This window comes from Coenobita brevimanus, chromosome 39 (assembly GCF_032717465.1).
Source record: "Coenobita brevimanus isolate Jiangsu-jjx chromosome 39, ASM3271746v2, whole genome shotgun sequence".
NCBI lineage: Eukaryota > Metazoa > Arthropoda > Malacostraca > Decapoda > Coenobitidae > Coenobita > Coenobita brevimanus.
The window spans coordinates 27,414,301-27,430,771 of record NC_136992.1 but is presented as its reverse complement, the minus strand read 5'-3'; positions in this window follow the sequence as shown (position 1 = coordinate 27,430,771).

Sequence of the window (16,471 nt, the reverse complement as noted above, 5' to 3'; positions counted from 1 at the left end):
ATTTCCTTACGTCTTTATCACCTCTCTTCTCATGCAGTTTTTTGCAGTGTCCTCTTGCTGATGCTTCTCCATATGTTAAGTAATCATTTATGTCTATTTTCTCCTTTCCTGATATGCACTTATATAGCATTATCATGTCACCTCTTTTCCTTCTCTCCTGTAGTGTTGGTAGATTCAGTTTATTTAGTCTTTCTTCATAGCTTAGGTCCCTTAAGCTTGGTATCCATCTTGTAGCGGCCCTTTGAACTTTTTCAATCTTGTCTATATGCTTTTTGAGATGAGGACTCCAGACTACTGATGCATATTTCAGGGTTGGTCTAATGAATGATGTTATTATCCTTCTTAGCATGTCTTCATTTATGTATGTGAATGCTATTCTCATATTTGCAAGCAGTGTATACATGTTCCGTACCTTCTCGCTGATGTGGTCAGCCGGAGATAGTCTGTTATTGATAATCATACCTAGGTCTTTCTCTCTTTCTGATGTGTATAGGGTTTTATTTCCTAACTTATAATCCCAATCAGGTCTTTTTCCACTTTTACCAAACTTGATTACATGACACTTGTCCACATTGAATTCCATTTGCCATGTACTACTCCATTCATGAAGTTTGTTTAATTCTTCTTGTAGCTCCCTACAAGAGTCTGTGTTAGTAATTCTCCTTTGTATTTTTGCATCATCTGCAAACATGTTCATATAGCTCTCATTTCCAGTGTTACTGTTTATATCATTTATATACACTAAAAACATGATTGGTGCCAGCACTGAACCCTGTGGTACTCCACTAGTCACTTCTTTCCATGATGAGTAGTTTCCTCTAAGTACTGTCCTCATTTCTCTTTTTATGAGAAAGTCTTGCATCCAACAAAAAAGTTTGCCTCGAATTCCTTCTTGATGGTACAGTTTCCATAAAAGTCTTTGGTGTGGTAGTGTCAAAAGCTTTCTTGAAATCTAAATAGATACTGTCCACCCATCCTTCCCTTTCCTGTATTGTGTTTGTTACTCTGTCATAGTAGCTCAACAGATTAGTAACACATGATTTTCCTTTTCTGAAACCAAACTGTCTTTCTGTTATCATACTGTGTTCTTTTAGATGATTTACCCAAGCTTTTCTTATAAGTTTTTCTAATACCTTGCTTACAACACTGGTCGGTGATACTGGTCGGTAGTTGAGTGGATTTTGTCTATTTCCTTTCTTGAATAAGGGGACAATATTTGCTTTTTTCCAAATATCAGGTAGTTTACCTTGACTCAAGGATTTCTTGAAAATTAAAAATAATGGTTTACTTAACTCCTTTGCACATTCTCGTAATACCCAACATGAAATTTCATCAGGACCACTTGCTTTTCCTCTGTCTAATCCACTCAACTCCTCCTGTATTACTTTTTCTGCTATTTGTATATCTGGTAGTATGTGTGGACATGCGTGTTCCACATAGTCCCTCTCAAAATTTTTTTCTTCTGTAAAAACTAATTGGAAATTCTTATTTAGTGCTTCACAAATATCTTTCTCTTGTGTATAAGTGATTCCCTCGTCCGTAATGGATTGTATTATATCTTTTACTTTGGTTTTGCTTCTGATATAGCTGTAAAACATCTTTGGTTGATCACTACTTTTATTTATTATATCCTCCTCAAACTGTTTTTGGGCTTCCCTCCTTATTCTTGTATAGTCGTTTCTTGCCTGTTTGTAATTATTATACACCGTTTCACTATTGTGTCTTCTGTATCTATTCCACAACAAATCTCTTCTTTCTTTTGATTTTTTACATTCTGTATTGAACCATTTCTGTATTTTCTTATCTGCTTCTTTGTGCTGTGGGATGTACTTCTGGACTCCTATTTCATAAAATTCACCAAATTTTTTATATACAGCATTTAAATCTTGTCCTCTAAGCTCATTTTCCCAATCATCTTCTAAGAAATACTTCTTTAGGTCTTGATAATTTCCCTTTTTATAGTTTTGGCTCTTTTTGTAACTGTCATTGCTGTTTACTATGTCATATGCTATCCTGAAGTTATAATTTAGTACTGCATGATCGCTTTTGCCGAGTGGAGGGTGATATATTAAACTGTCAATATCATTTTCTTGCCTAGTAAATATTAGATCTAGCACTGAAGGTACATCAAGTCCTCTTTTTCTGGTGGTTTCCCTCACATGTTGCGTTAAGAAAAACTCTTGTACGAGATCCAGGAGCTTTTGGTCCCAACAGCTTTCTTGGCTATTTATATCTAGAGTATTCCAATTTATATTTGTATTGAAGTCCCCAGTTAGTATAATTCTTTCCGATTTCTCTTCCATTTTATGTAGCAATGATCTTATACTCTGAATTGTACTCTCTGCCAGGTCCTCATATTCATCTCTTTCCCATGTGTTTGATCTGGGTGGCATGTACAAATTGGCTACAATTACTTTACCTTCAGATGTGTCGATCTCTACTGCAATCAGTTCTACTTGTGATGGTATATCTAGTTTTATTTCCTTGACTTTTAGATTTTTCTTAGTTAATATTATAATTCCTCCTCCTTTTTTTAAATTTCTGTCTCTTCTCCATATATTGTATTCCTCTAAGTTTAGTATGTCATTTGATATCCATGGTGTTAATTTTGTTTCAGTTAGGCATTTTATTTGTGGTTCATTTTCTCTGACATAATCATTCATCTCTAGTAATTTAGATACCATTCCATCCACATTTGAGTACATCAACTTTATCATCTTGTTTATATACTTGTCATGACATGGTTCTACTACCTTCCTCCATTTTCTTCCATCCTGTTTGTGTACCACTTTCGTACCTGCAATCCTATTACTTTGTAAAAAATTTCTTCTTCTCCTCTTCTGATCTTCCCTCATTTTTTGTTTTTGCTTACTCCCTTTTCTCTTTCAGTAATTCCAGTTCCTCTTGTGTTAGGCATCTTTTTATCCATACATTTTTGAACTCCTCTTTTTCCATAAGATTCTTTGCATTTTTTAGTATCTCTTCCACAGTGTTTACACTCTGGAAAGTCACCTTTAGAGGTCTTGTCTTGCTTTTCTCGTATTTCCCTAACCTTTTGTGTTCCTCTATGTCTTTACTACAGATTTCCTCTGATACTTCTTTCAGTAAGTTCATTACATTTGTCATCTCCTTTTTGTCTCTTGTGATCTTGTTTTTAACTTCTTCCTCTTCTGTACCAGTGATTACTATTGATTTGTTTATCTTTACTGAATCTATTGTTTTGGATTATTCTTTTCACCTCCTTTTTAATGCTTTTTTCCTCCACCCTTGTCTCTAAGTCTTTCTTTACTTTCACCATTTCAGCATACGTGGTTTCTACATCATTTTTGTAGCTTTGCACAGCTTCATTCACTTGTGTTATCTTCTCCTCAATATCACTGCTCTGGTCAATAAGACTGCTAACTTGCCTAATTGTCTCTGTGTCATTTTTGAACTCTTCCATAACACTCTCGTGATTGACTACTGTACTTGCCATTTCACTCATTTTTCTTCCTACGTGTACTCAATTCCACTGTTAGTTCACTGATGGTTGTGTCTTTCTTATTGGCCTCCCTTCCTAGTTTTTCTATTTCTTCCTTTTGCAAGTGCATCTGCTTCTTTATTTCATCAATTTCATTTTTGAAAGCCATTTCTAGTTTGTTTACACGTTCAACCAGTCTATTGTGAGTCTCTACTTCAACCAGTTCTTGGTGGAAATCATCATTTTGCTTTTTACCTTTATCCCTTTTCTTTTCCAAATTTGCTTTACTAAAGTATGTATCCATTTTGCAATACTTAAAGTGCAAAGCATATACTTACAATCTCCATGTTGTAGTCTAAACAAACCTCAGAGATGACTCAGCGTATTCTTTCGTCTTGGTTCTATTTCCTGTTTGAACAAGTCTTTGTTTAGACTTATTATTTTTTTCCTTTTAATAATGAACAATCATTTAGTCTAACCTGGTACTGAGCTTGACTCATACAAAGATACAAATTTAGGTAATGCCACTGGCCGTGATGATTTGGTACGGAGCGCCGGCGTCACACGTCCGTCCAGCTTGAATCCCTCTGTGTGTGTGTGTGTGCACACATGCATGCATGTGTTCTTACCTAATTGTATCTTTACAGGAATGAGTCAAGCTCGTACTGTCCCGTGTCTTAAACCATATTTATCGTACATATCCTTAAATTTGTGAATTGTTTTGGCACACACTATTTCATTCAGTAGTGCATTCCATTGATCAATTGCTCTGTTTGGGAAACTGAATTTCCTTACGTCTTTATCACCTCTCTTCTTATGCAGTTTTTTGCAGTGTCCTCTTGCTGATTCTTCTCCATATGTTAAGTAATCATTTATGTCTATTTTCTCCTTCCCTGATATGCACTTATATAGCATTATCATGTCACCTCTTTTCTTTCTCTCCTGTAGTGTTGGTAGATTCAGTTTATTTAGTCTTTCTTCGTAGCTTAGGTTCCTTAAGCTTGGTATCCATCTTGTAGCGGCCCTTTGAACTTTTTCAATCTTGTCTACGTGCTTTTTGAGATGAGGACTCCAGACTACTGATGTATATTCCAGGGTTGGTCTAATGAATGACATGTGTGTGCATGCACATGCATGTGTGTGTTAAGTGTATGGTAGCCATGTGAGTGAAGATAAAAATATAAGCAAGTAATGTTAAACATTAAACACAGCAGGCACTCAGGAAGGATTATGAATCCAGATCCAGGAAGATTGTAGCACAGAGTGACCTCATTGTAATGGACTAATTGGGGGAAAAGATGGATGGTATACCTAATAGTTCGTTATATAAGACATCCGATAGGGACCTACCATACCAGACCTAGGGTCAGTATACAGTATATGATGACTGGTCCGGTGGGTACGCCACTTAGGACCAGTTATAAGATGTCAGTAAATCAGTACAGTGTATGTGTTTGGCCTGGTTATTTGATATACTGTATAGTAGATCAGTAAGCATTACAGAACTAATGTTAGCTTTGATTTCATTAGATAGTAATGAAAGGAAGAGGAAATACCAGACCTTGGGTTGGATATATGACGAATTGTCCTGTAGGGTCAGGAGGCCTGTTTGAAAGTTCAGTACTGTATATAGTAAACAGATCTGTTAAAGCAAGGTCTCACAGCATTTATTTTAAATCAGAACAACTCTGAGGATAAACAAGCCTCCAAAATGGCAAACTTTTATTGCAGGCTGTCATATTTTTTACATTTTGTCACATTAATATTCAGTGTGATTTTGTTGTGAAGTATTTGTTAGGTGTATGAGTGAAGGCAAATGTATAAACTGTACAAAAAATCTTAGCTTAGGCAAGTTTGTGAATACTGTACATAGCCAGTTCTCCATTTATATATTTTCTCGGTCTGTTACTGTTTAATAGCATACATTTCTAGTATAAAATAGTACTGCAGTGTACACAACCTTGCACAGAGCAATTGAATGTAGGAAATTTAGATAGAATATGAAATATGATTGAATATACTGATGTATGAGTGAAGTGTGACCCATTGGATTGGGCAGACTTGGACTGTCTGGACATCACTACTCTTCATCCTGCCACAGGGTGGGAAAAGAGGTCCAGATGATGATGCTGATATACTGATGTACACATGATGAAAAAAGGATCACTCAGGATGAGTGCAATGATATCCTAAATGATCATTGTAGCTCATGACGTCCATAGAGGATTAATCTTTTAAAAATTGAATGTGCATATAATAACACTGATTAGAAAATTTAATAAAAAAATATTACAGTAAATGGCATCCATAGGAAAGCAGGTCAGCATACATGGGGTAGAGTATTCAAACACTTTGCAGCAGTGACTGTCTGTGGTGTCATTGTTTCAAGTTAAATGTGCTTTTTTTTTTTTTTTTTTTTTTTTTTTTTTAAATAGTATACAGTACCATGTATTATGGGTAAAGCATATTGCTTTGCTATTAGTTTATGGAATACCATTGATTAAAATGTACTCCAAGTACAAGGTATGTGGCATTCTCTACAAGTACTCCAAGATACAGAAATTATTTCATGAAGTTCTGATATGTGTACAATACCGTACTAATTTTTGTACTGTATTTTGATTACCAGAGATATATATATTCTGCTGTACTGTCTTAAGATCTGAATATTGTATCGTCAATTTGTGTGTATCACGTATAGGCTAGTTGCTTAATACTTTCAGGCTCCTGTACTCACTCAGCTGAAGAAAATCATGTGACTGAAGGGGTTAATGCAATAAAGTCCATTTGAGTTATTCCATAAAGTTGAGTTAAAATACTGGTGCTGTACTGATTATATTTTGTGTTCTTCCATTGTCTTACAGTTTTTTTTGGTGAGGGAGACAGCATACGCCTTCATGGTTAACCGTTTGGTCTGGTAGATTTTTATAGGGTATTTATTCTTTGCACATCCTTCTGCCTCCAGGTGACTTTACGCTCTCTCTTCTGTCTTTCTTTCCTTTATTCTTTCCTCTTCCTTCTGTCTGTGGGTGACTTTACGCTGAGTGACAAGCCAAATGGTTTCTTGTACACCAGGAAACCAGTTACTATGCTGGGTGGTAACTGTACAGTATATCCAAATTTTGGCACCTGGTGGTTCAGTGGGTAATTACGGCACTCCAGTAGGATTGAGCCGGTGAAGGTGTATATCCAAGAGGTGGTTGGGGTTTATTGCCACTCAGGGATGAGTGAGGCTGGTCACTCTCATCTTAAATGTCGGGACCAACTTGCCTGGCCCCGGGCTTCTACGCTCCTGATGGGGCAAAGTAGGATTGGATGATGGTTGGATGGATTGATAAATAAAATCATCCATCATAGCTGAAATGCAGTATTAAACTCATTTTTCCTCGCCAGATTTGTAATTTTAAAAATTTTCATATTTCAGGTGCCCTGGTTTTTTCTGTGAGCACATTAACATCATTTGATATTACGTGAAATAATATGCAAAGTATGCAATTTGAAGTCAAAGGATTAAGGATGCAGTTGCAGCAATCAATGGTTGAGCAGCCAGCCAGTTCAACCTGATCACGTATTTTTTTGTTTCGTTCTTGCTGTCTTGAAATGACTGTATTCAACTTTTTAGGGACCTGTAGTAGTCATAGGGTTACTAGCTAACCCCTTTCAGCTCAAAATGTCTTACCTAATCTCCCAAGCTGAAGAAAATCATAGAGGCGACAAGAATTTAAACAAAGAAGTGGCACCAACTTGAAGGTATTTAGTTGTTCCTGTTGTTGTTACTTAACTGTTGTGATTGACCAAGCATACCTATCAACCACAGGCAGGCAACTGCTCCTGTGAGGTGGTCCTACAGGTACAGTGTAGCACTGTACTTGTGCCATGTAGGTAACTGGCCCCCTCTTGTGCTAGTGCCTCACCTGGGTTGGATCAGAGTCCTTCCCCCACAACAAGACAGAGGGAAATATGAGATGGTTTGACTCCTGGGTAGATGCTACAGCTGGTTTGCTCCACCCAGGATACACAGTGTCACCACATGTAGGCTCTGTCAGTGCCAGGGGTCGTGTAGTGTCTGGCACTATACTGGATCAGGTTTCACAGGCAGCCTGGAGGTAGATTTTTAAGGGCATAGGAATACAGAAACGGCCAAGGTTAAAAGAACTTACAATATTCCGAAGTATGAAATAAACACTGGAATACTGCTGTAGGTTAAATGTTTGTCACTGACTTATTTCACTTATGTACCACTGTATTTATATAATCTTTCTGAATTAATAAAAATGGTAACTGAAAACCCTGCCTCTGAGTGCTCAGAGGAGGGGACTCCTGCACAGGGAATTCCACGATTAACCTTAATCATAATGGCAAATCCTATAGTTTATAAAGCTCCATCACGCTTGCCTGCATCAGTCTTGATTACCTAATGGCAGCTCTCCACACAGCTCAATTTCAGGTAGCCTCCCCATGCAGACCCTTATCCCTATGGTTGCACACTATAATCTTGTCCCAGGTCTTTTGGGGGTCTGCCCCTCCCAACCCAGACTTTCACACTTCTCACTTGCACCCACCTTTCAACATGCCCAACCCATCTCAAACAACCCATGCTTATGACCAATACATTCCAGTCGCATGCAACCATGTCAAACTACCCTATCCTCCTCTTACCACCAATAGATTCCAGTCCCATCCATCCTCGAGGCTCTTCTGCTCCCACCCACCTAGGCCTCAAATCTAAGGATGCACTGCACATCCTCCTCATTCTCATTTTTGTATGATTGGGCCAACGAATATCCTCTTTCTTTACTGCCCAAGCAAAAGGGATATAGTTAAGAAAACAAACTCAGCAGAGAAAGACGGTATTTCATTCATCATTTAATTCTGTGTTTCCCTATGAGGAACGTAGGAGATCGGGGCTAAGCATCATATAATAAAAAGGAAGTAACAGTGAAGAAGAAAATGTAAAATGTGAATGAATCTGGGTAGGTTTGTGGCACTGGAGAGGTTTTCTCATGGGTATCACTGCGCAGTTTGTGTACCCCACCGCCAGGGGCCCAGTGCGGCGCTGATGTTTATGCACTACGCCCGCGCCTTTTGAAATCAGCCGATGAATTCGGAAAATATAGTGCAATGGCCCACTGCTTAATTTATGTAAGCAACAGCAAAACAGAAACGTCAAGCTAAGAATAGTGATCCAATTGCACTACCGAGGTGGCGACGATTGCGGGTGTTTCAATGTGGCGGCCAAAGTTATACGCTCGCTGAGGAGATAATTACCTCTCCATATTATAGAGCTCAGTGGTTTGAGAAAGTCTTCCATTACGCAAAAAAAAAAAAAAGTAAAAATGGGGGTGATGAACAAAACAATTGTTTACCACGAAAACAGAAAAATACAGGAAACACTGGAGGAATGAATATTGAATTGGGAAGGTCATTCTGCGGATAAAAATAAAACGTACAATACATATACCCCCTATTTTTACATACCCTACGAAGGACGAGATCAATCTACATCCATTTTTATGTTGTGAGTTGATCACCTGCTACCGTTTGTTGCTATCTCCAGGAGGTTGCGTTTTTCTTTCCCCATGTGAAACCTATCATAATCCTTTTCAGTTCGCTCAGCACCATAAGTTTACATTCCAAGGATTTTGCTGCTTACTCCACGTTACGATATCGATCCACAAGTTAGACAAAGACACTTCGATATGACCGTCTTTCCACGTAAACGGTATAGTCGCTCATCTTCCATGTCACTTAATTACCATAATCCCTCATCCCATTCCTGTTCTTCACCTTATTTGTCATGAACCACGTCTGCCAGCTCTAGGTATGTGCAATCTTTCAACTCAGTAGGCTACGCATGCGTGTTTAGTAACAAGAAAATGGTTTGAACATAGTTCCCATGCTGAAAGACTGCTCATGAACATAGTTCCCATGCTGAAAGACTGCTCAGTGGAGTTCCCCTGAAGTGAAATTGTGGCGTCTAGGACATACCCATTATGTGCCAAGAAGGGGTTTTGAGGTAAGCCATTTGTTGTTGTTACTGTTAAGTAGCTTAGATATTAACCACTTTTGTACTGATGATATGTCCCCCGTCCCCTAACTTCGTGAACCAGTGGCCATACCGGTTGCTTATTTAACTTTTTGGTTAGGTAGCCAGCTGTGTAGTTTTGTCACTTAAGAAGCTAGTAAGCAAACATTTAAGGGTGGAATTACACTTAGCGAACGAAAGTGAACTAACTCTGCCCCCAAAGCATTCATGAACGTTTGCGTATATGGGTGCATACCGGTACGTCCCCTTGAGTATTCATTTATGTCCCGGGACCTCCAATGTAGAGATAGGCGTCATTATCCGCTCTGCAGTCATTCACATACCAGAATGTCAAGGGTAGGGAAGGAAGTTATATGTGAAGGGATTATTGTCATCTGTGGACTATTGAAGGAAAAGGTGATATTCCGACGCCCATTCGAACTTTGGAGCATGCCCACTTCATAATATGAACAAACAACACTCGGAAACGTACAGTATATTATACTGTACGTTTCCGAGTGTTTGTTCCCGTTCGCTTGCCAAGTTTATCTCCATTTCTCCATCCAAACAGTTCAGATAACAAGGCCTGAGAGTATAACCGGCTTGTGTATGACAGCTACGTTGCTATGTGTGAACGAAAAGATATTTTTGGTGTACGTTTTGACAGCTTTTATCTTTACATGACGGTCTGTTAGTAGTGGTATATTATTTTGTTATGATAGGGATGACCAAGTTGCCATAAACAAAATCTTCACTTAAGGTATGAATACAAAGTTTGGTGAAGCTGGTAGGCTATGTACCTGGTAAAGTCTGAAGTATGGCTTTCTTTGAGTTTTGGATTTTGTATTTAACAACACAAACAACAAAAGCCGTAAGGTAATAATAATAATAATAATGATAATAGTAATACGCCATAAATCAGAAGACGATATTCAGTTGATTCACCAGCCTCTCTTAAAACTGGCACTAAACAAAACTACCTGTGAGCTGAAATTTACCCGTACGCACAGGGGCGACCAATCCAGCCTGTGTCCGTTATTCACTCATTGTAATGTCTTTAAGGATGAATATGGCAAGTGACAACAGTAGGGTTTTGTAAGTGCCACACTTTCACTTCATTGATTTTTGCCATCCCCATAGTGGGTGTCTGAGGTGCGTAGGCTATGGTGTGCATTATAGGTGAGCCACGTGAGTGTATAAAGACAAAAGAGTTTTGGGATGTGCTGGGATGTTGGATACGGTTGGGGTGAGTGCAGCTATCAGTCAAGGCCCATCAGTGTCCCTTGTAGTGTGTAGGATCGCAGGTAACCATATTCAACTAAAGAAAACTCATTACCCTATAATTATTACTCCCTTCATTCCAGTAATGTACGTTCATTTCATTTACTATATTCAGACAGTATTACTCAGTTGATAGAGTTTTCGAACTGGAGAGGTTAGAGATAGCCTTCATTTACCCTTCATTACAAGAGGTCCCCATAAAGCTTGAACGCAATCGTTTGGAAGTAGCATCATCATCCAGACCGCCTTTCCCAACCCAGAGTGAGGTGAATAAGGGTCCAGAGCCAGGAATATATATATATATATATATATATATATATATATATATATATATATATATATATATATATATATATATATATATATATATAATACTCGTATACAGATTCGGCATATTGCCTACAGTATAGAGAGACAGAATAACATACAAACCAAAGTTTGCTCAGTTGAATGAGCCCCACTCATTCACTCATCTTTCAAGCCCCCAGAATCGTATTTCCGCCTGATAGCTTAAGGGGAAAAACAGCGCACTTACCTTTACACTCCCCTAACCGGCAGAGTCAGTTCGAAAACTGTCAAGCTAAAATGGGGTACCAAACCTTGGTCACACACTCCGCACAAAATTCATCTAGCCAGCACAATTGCATGTCAGATCCCAAGCCTCGGTAGCTCCTGCAGGATAGCCTACCTCTCTTTCTCACACACTCATATACCACACCTATCAACCTTCTAGGCCTACAACGTCTCCTTCCACCTTGAGATTTGCTCAGATGTATCCTTTTCACCACTCTGTTTACACCCATTCTCTCAACATGTCCATACCATCTAAGCGCACTCTCTTCAAACTCTGGTGTCCACAGACTTCTTTACTCCGCATCATTCACAAATCACATTATTCCTTATCCTATCCACGCTCAACACTCCACACACATTTCTCAACAGTCCTATCTTCACTACTTTTACTCCTGACTTCTCATTTTCACGCCACACCATAATTTCACACTCGTATGTTAGAAGGGGCACAAAAGCTCCATGCAAACTTCTCGTAGCTGTAACACTCAGACCTCTTCCTTATTAAAGCCTTCAGAGCATCAGCCACTCTCCCCCGTTCCACTCTAGTTGTAACGTCTTTTTCTCATTGACCTCTCTTCTATCACCACACCTAGGTACTTCAACTCACCTATTCCAGTCTCTTTCCATTCACCAGAACATCACACTGAGATTCACCCCTCAACAAGAACCATTAACACACGTCACCGGATCGAAAGAGTACATTGTATTATTGTGGTGGATCAGGAGTAATCACTGATCCTAAATAACCTCGTGTAAATAAGTAACACGAATTGCCGTATATAATTAATCATCACCAGCAACCCGACCTCTTTCCCTACCCAACGATGGGGTGAGATAGGGTCCAGAAAAGAAGAAAAGAGAGAGAACTAAAAACAGCGTGCCCAGTGAACTGTGCCACACACTCATTTGCTCACTGTCCAAGCCCCAGGAATCCTGACATCACCGCACTGGCATTAAATTTTACGTCAGTTATAACACTGATGGATAGTAACACATAACTGGTTTGACATCACCTTCCTCCCCCTCCCCACCCTCTTTTTTTTATTTACCCGACAGTCAGTGGATTAACTACGTGGTAGGTGAATGTTAAGCGCATCTACATAAAAAAAATCAATTGTTTAGGTTTGTGAGGTAAAGCCAGGAGTCTGTAGGGTTGAATAGTGAGGGGATGGTGTGCGTTTTGTGTGGCCCTGGCTCTAATCCTTTCTTGGTCGAGACAAGTCTAGTAACTTCACGATTCCAGCTAACTATAGATGGTTGTATTCAGATGAGAGAGAGAGAGAGAGAAAGTGAAAGTCACGTGAACTGAGTGTCACCATTACCCTTCTCATGGTCGGGACACTTCCAGTATATTATTCCAGCAAACGCCAGATGATTTTATTCATCTAAGGGTGAGTCCTACCAACCCCCTCATGGTCAAGACAGCTATAGTATTTTATTGCAGCTAACGACAGACGATTTTACTCAGCTGAGAGTGAGTGCATATAGGTCCCGAGAGTGTTGATATTTAGGTGTCATGTGGTCGTGGTCATATACCCTACTTGCTCTAACCTGGCCTAGAATTTCCATTTTATCATCCGCAGTGCTGAGTTGTAACGATAGATTAACATTATGAAACGGTGCTAATCACAAAGAAGTGTCGTGGAAAGGGTGTAAGGCCACTGAGCTACAAAGTATATGAGTATGCTATAGAGGAACGAAAGTTTGGACCAAGTTAGGGTAAAAAGAGTATAGTAGAGGTCTAAAATCACAAGGGGTTGAATCAGCCTGACTAGTTCACACGTCTGTACATAATGACTTCATATTCAACAGTGCACAGTCATGTTTCGTTGTGCCGAGGTTAAGGCTCGTGATCTCGTCCGGCAAGGAGGCTCCCTAACACCTCATCCTGAATGATTTATTTCCAGAACTACCCATCAACATCTTTTTTGTTTCTTAAATATTTTTTAATGTGGACGCAGATAGCATGAAAAAAAAAACAAGAATATAGTAACGGAGCAGAATCAGAACTAACCGGGAAGGAAGGGGTGTTAGTAAGCTACCTAACCACACCAACAGAATACCGCCCTAACCCCCTTGCATGTGGTGGTGTATTTGGTTGGTTTCTTCGTGCAACCTCCAGATGAATTTCGCCAGATTAAGGGAGACGTAAAAGGAAGGTTAAATGGAGGTAAAAGAAAGCTATATTTAAGCCCTCAAGTAAAAAAAAAAAAAAAAAAAACTTTAAAACTGAATAAAATCGTCTACATAACGCAAATATAGAAGTACGTCATCGGAGGGAAGGGACTAAAACCCTCCAAAATTCGTTTTGACGTTCGTATTAGCGTGACGTCATAACCCCGTGACGTATTTTTCATGTTACTGAGGCTAGAACTATAATGCGTTCATTCTGACCAAGATCGTTTTTTGCAGCTCAGTTAATGGCTACGTGTAGTCAGATGGCTAGGATGATTTGACTACCGTAGTAATTTTTCTTTTAAATGTAAGGAAGAAACCATCATCCATCCATCCATCATCCAATCCTATGTCGCCCCATGAGGAGCGTAGGAATCCGGGGCTAGGCAAGTTGGTCTTGACATTTGAGATGAGAGTGAAGGAAGAAACCAAAGAGGAAAAAAAAAAGCAAAAACAAGATAACAGAGAGCCATATTCAAGATCCGTTCATTTCACAGAGATCACGACTGTGCGGTATATTTGTGTAGGCGGCCCAGTTCCGTCAGATAAAAATACTATATTGAAGGCATTAAGGGAGGCTGTGTCTGTAATCCCGCAGGTTCGAAAAGCCTGGCCTCAGCTGAATGAAATGGTCTGTAGATAGCAAGAATGAAGTGCAAAGTCAGCATTATGACCTAAACGCTGTATAACTTTTTTCTTTTTCTTTTTTGGCCTATTTTTGAGTCAGGCATACATCGGATGGAAAAGAACGTTGTTGGGTTTCCTGTTGACGTTAGATACAGTCGGGGACAAATGTATGCTTAATACCGGTATTTCACCTCATCTGCTTCTGCTTCACAACTTTTCTCTGCTGGCTAATACAGAGTACTTCAAAAAATGTTAACACTTATTTGGCACTTATTTTACACCTCATCTGCTTCTCATTTTTCTCTGCTGGTGAGTACAGAGTGCTTCAGAAAATGTTAACCCTTATAACACTTGTTTTACATCTCATTTGCCTACTTTTGTCTGCTAGTTAAGACAGTGTGCTTCAGAAAATGTTAACACTTATATTTCACCTCCTCTGGTCACTTTTCCCTGCTGATTAATACAGTGTGCTTCAGAAAATGTCAACACTTATATTGGAAATAATTTAATATCCAGTTTCTCATTGCACTTAACTTTAAATGGTCCTAGAACTTGTTGAAAATAATGACGGAAAAATGGAGACTGAATTTCTGACGCTGTGAACATACATTTTGTTATCGTGATTTAGGAGTTATGTCGGTTCTGTCCCATTATGAACGTTATTCTCATGTATGCGTTATTTAATTATTTGTTATTTATTTATTTATTTATTTATTTATTTTTGTCATTATGCATCCTCGAGCTGTGAGAGACTCGTATATTTCTCTGCTCGTAGATGATGCGCTTTGATCCGCTGCGTCATGGCGGAAAGTGACGGACATGCCGCAGGTATGAAGTAGGCACACACACACACACACACACACACACACACACACACACACACACACACACACACACACACACACACACACGAGAGAGAGAGAGAGAGAGAGAGAGATTTTGTCCCTGCCTGTACATCCTTGGGCTCTGACATTTCCTTTAACCCCTTCAGTACCATGACCATTATTTTATTCATGCAGCTACCAGACGGTTTTACACCTTTAAACCTAGACTCCTTACACTCTGCCTTGGCCTTAAACTGCCATCTCTGTCTTGAATGCAGCGTTGTGACAATGGATTAAGGTTAGAATATGATGCCAGTCACGAAAGTGCAATGAAATAGATGTACAGCCATGACATTGTCCGTTTCTGTCACAGAGCTACTTTAATTAAGCCGCATAGGGGACGAAAATCTAGGCTTTGTCAAGGTGAAAGAACTGCAGAAGCGAAGGGATTAATCCAGTAATTCTTAACCCCTGGGTCGCGACACAAAGTTGGGTCGCCGAGCCATATCGAGTGGGTCGGCAGGGAGCTATAGTAACACTCCGGATTTTCTTTTGTAGCCATTCAGTGACTGCACCGATGCCCACAGTGTACTGTGACTCAGACTAGGCTTTACTGGGGAGAAGGTTGATAGGACTGAACCTTCTGTCATCAGACTGTATATCCATTAGTTGTTGCCTGCCTTAGTGACCTTCGAGCAGCCGATGGGCACTTTATATATATATATATATATGGTATATCTATCTATCTATATACACAGTATGTGTGTGTGTGTGTGTGTGTGTGTGTGTGTGTGTGTGTGTGTATGAAGTTGCCAGTTTTCATCATCATTACCCCTTATCAGTTTATTTTATATATTTATTTTATGTGCAAATGATCCTGCCCCGGGTCTGAACTGTAATTAAATCAGTGTGTGGCCCATTTCATTTGGCATCCTGTTGATTATTTCTCCATCTGGTGTCATTTTTCTTGGTTTCTCACACCATCCTGTAGTGGGGAAAACAGGGTGTGATGATGATGAGAGTGATGATTATTTGTTTATTTATTTATTTATTTATTCAGGAGTGTGGGAGGTCGGGATTATTATTATTATTATTATCATTATTATTATTATTTACCGTACGTATTTTTTGCGGAATTTGAAAAAAAGGTCGGAATGATGATAATGATAATGATGGTGATTTATTTATTTATTTATTTTATTTATTTATTTACTGTGGAATGTCCGGTTCGTTTCAGGGTCTATGTCACATCCGGTCAAGAACATGCAGTGACCGGAAACCAGATGTCCGGTGGCGGCAGAAAGTTCTCGAGTTGCTAGTTATAATTTCTCTCAGGCTCGTATTCTCGGCTGGTAAGAGAGCTTCCTAACACCTTTTTCTAAGCGACTTATTCCAGACGATTTTATTCAACTGAGAGCGAGACCCTAGGCGAGACCTGTATTCTCATTGGGTAAGGAAGCTCCCTAACACCTGTCCTTAAACGAGTCTATCTGTCTATATATTGCC